The sequence below is a fragment of the Myotis brandtii genome, unplaced genomic scaffold, assembly GCF_000412655.1.
Source record: "Myotis brandtii unplaced genomic scaffold, ASM41265v1 scaffold133, whole genome shotgun sequence".
In the NCBI taxonomy this organism is placed as follows: domain Eukaryota; kingdom Metazoa; phylum Chordata; class Mammalia; order Chiroptera; family Vespertilionidae; genus Myotis; species Myotis brandtii.
In genome coordinates, this window is record NW_005354718.1 from 1,869,039 (window position 1) to 1,872,661 (window position 3,623).

The following is a 3,623-nucleotide window of genomic DNA, read 5'->3' on the forward strand; positions in this document are numbered from 1 at the left end:
CAGCACACACACCCAGCAGGAGATGCACATGGAGAAAGACAGCCACACAGAACTGACCTTAGGCAGAGACACATAGACACTCAGCCCCCAAGAAACTAGGCCCAGACGCACATATAGGATTATGTATAATATACATTCCCAAGGGCAGACATCTGGCTATACAGACACACATACAGAGCTATACACATCTTCTATAAACATAGACTTCCACGTTTACAGACATAAAGACACAGACTTGCATGAATATGGGATTATTTGGAGTTTTGCACAAAGACAACACATACCTTAAATACACAAGAGCAAAAACAGGGACACGGAAAATATATATGGACACAGACGTATAAATGTCATCATTTAGTATTTGTGTTTATTGGACACCTGCACTCTGCTAGTAATGCTTCCATAGAAAGAGCCTCTCCCCACCGAGTCACATGGACACACACCCAAGCTCCCTCACGAGAAACTTGGGTCCGGCAGGTGTGGCTCAGTGGTTGTCCATCCACCCACCAACCAAGAGGTTGCCGGTTCAATTCCCAATCAGGGCACATGCCCAGGTTGCAGTAGATCAATGTTTCTATCTATTCCTCTCCCTTCCTCTCTCTCTAAAAGCAATGAAAACGTTTTTTTCTTTTTTAAAGACTAACTTGGGATTGTATGGGGGCCCAGTCTCTAAGTCAAAGACAATAAGGACTTTTCTGTAGGCGGTCACCAACCAATGGTAGAAAAAATAGTCACTATTGATGTAGTCATATTTATAATAGAAAAAAAAAGTTAGAGCCTAAATGCCCCCAAATGGGGATCTAGTTGAAGAAGTTATTTATGGTCAGGGTGAAATAGTAAGCAAACAGACACTATGGTTACAGCCTCAGAATTTATAATCACATGAAAAACTGTTAAATTTTTAAATGAAAAAAAGCAAAAATACAAAATTGTACATGTAACATGTCACAAAAATACTTCCAAAATATGCATACAGCCCTGGCTTGTGTTTCTCAGTGGTTAAAACATCGGTCTGGGCACTGAAGGGTCCTGGGTTCAATTCCCAGTCAAGGGCACGTACCTGGGCTGCAGGTTCGATGCCCAACCCTGGTCAGGGTGAGTGTGGGAGACAACCAATTGATGTGTCTTGGGTGAGGATTAATAAAACAAACAATTTTTTTTTCAATATGCATACAAGGAAAGACTGGAAGAAAGTTTATCAAAATGTAATTATCTTGCCAGGCCGATGTAGCTCAGTGGTTGAGTGTCCACCCTTGAACCAAGAGGTCACTAGTTCGAGTCCAGGTCAGGGCACATGCCCGGGTTGCAGGCTTGATCCCAGTAGGGAGCCTGCAGGAAGCAGCCGATTGATGATGTCTCTCTCTCATTGATGTTTCTAACTCTTTATCCCTCTCCTTCCTCTCTCTCTAAAAATCAAATAAAAACATATTAAAGCCCTAGCTGGATAGAGTGTCGGCCTGCGGACTGAAGGGTCCCAGGTTCAATTCTGGTCAAGGGCACATGCCCAGGTTGCTGGCTCGGTCCCTAGTAGGGGGCGTGTAGCAGGCAGCCAATCAATGATTCTCTCTCATCATTGATGTTTCTATCTCTCCTCCCTTCCTCTCTGAAATCAATAAAAACATATTTTAAAAAAACATATTAAAAATGTTATTATCTTTGAAAGTTCGCACTACGTAAATTTTTAATCTTCTAATTTTTTGAATTTTCCAATTTTTTCTGTGTATTTATATGGAAAAACTGAATACATATTTAAAATCCACTAAGGGTTGGTTACACAGACATTAAAAACTTTACATCGATAAGGGCATATGTACAAATGTATATGTAAAAAACAGAATTTTATCCAGTTAATCTAAGAAAAGGAAGGAGAGATAGAGAAAGAGATAAAAACAATACCAGAAAAGTAGAGAGAGCCCTGGCTGAGTAGCTCAGTTGGTTAGATCATTGTCCTGATACACCAAGGTTGCAGGTTCGATTCCCAGTCAGGGCAAGTACAAGAATCAACTAATGAATGCATAAATAAGTGAAACAACAAATTGATCTCTCTCTCTCTCTCTCTCTCTCTCTCTCTCTCTCTTTCTCTCTAAAATAAAAAAAAATGGTAAAGAGAGATTGTGTTACATAGAGAGACAGAAGCAGGATTTGGAACCCGAGGTAAATTCCTTTGGTCCTACACAGGCCTTTCTAGCAAGCCACACTCTTAGGGCTGTTCCAGGCTTCAGTGACACAAACCTGGAGCTGAACCGGTTGGCTTCTTAAGCTCTTAAAGCCCAGCAGCAAATATTGCTTGAGCCCAAGATCCTATGAAAGCACAGAGGCATGAGTGGGACTTTCTCTCAGTGTAGCTGGGGAGATACAACTTGAGCGCATGACCAAATTCAGGGTCTTCAATGTGCTGAGAGAGCAGTGTGGCCACTGCTACAGGTAAGAGACATTTCCTGGAGAAGGGCAGTATTGGAAGGTGATTAGAGGAGAAACAGGGCATGAGTAGGGGACACTTTCCAAACTAGAGGATTTGGCAAAAGCAAAGACTTGGGGTCAGAATTCAAGCAATCATTGGGAATCAGGGAGTGGGGATCACCGGGACAGGCTGGCCTAGTCCAGGTTGGGTCAGATTTGAGAAGGCCTTGAACGCTGAAATGAGAAGCTGGGAGTTCATTGCTGGCAATGAGAGCTGGTAACAGTCTTGAGTCGGAGGTGCCAGAGGGAAGGCAGTAGTGCTGGAGGGACTGGAGTGGGGAGCGTCAGGGGCAGGGACATAGGGGTGAGGCTGATGGAGGTTCTGACCAGGCTCCGCGACCCAGCAGGAGAGGAGACACAGTGATGTGGATGGCTGGTACCCTCAGAGTCTAAGCGAAGGATTGGGGGAGGGGGCCAGGGCAGAGGTCATCTGATTAAGCTTGCTCTCCCAATCCTTGGTACATCTAAGGACCCTTGGAGCAGTTTGAAAAACCTCTAATTCAGAGTCCTGAGTCTTTCGTTTTGCAAATAAGGAAACTGAGGCACAGAGAAGGGAACAGATTTGCCTAAGGTCATGGTTGATGTCAGACCCAATCTTGAACCCAGGTCTCTGCCCCAGCGGGGGGTGTGTCAGGCTGGGCTGAGGAAATAGTAGGCTGTGGAGCTGGAGTGTGAGACTCCCTCAGGACCTGGCTCAGCTGTGCAGCTCAGCGCCTCCACCTGAAGGGGCAAGGGCACAAAGGGAGAAGAGGGGGCTGGAGCTCTGGGGATGGGCCCTGGTGGGGCAGCAGCCGGGCAGTCTTGGCTAAAACTAAACTTGGGGATTACCTGAGGTTTCACTTGGCTGGGATTTCTGTCCCTCTGCCATTCTCTTTTTCACACACATACCAGTACACACACAAGCTGTAACTTCCTACAGAGGGAGCTGGACTGAGACAGGGTGAGTGCTCACCTGGCCCAGCAGTTGCTTAACAGGTGTCCGAGGTGTGCCTTAGAAATACCTCTCCACAGGAATAACACTTACCCATGTACCCAACTCTAGAGTTTGCAAAGTGCTCTTATAGCCACTTGGTAATATCAAGTGAGATATTACCTTTTTCTCTGGGCCTCACTTTCCTTATGGGTGAAATAAAGTGGTCCCCCCCCCCCCCCCCCCCCCCCCC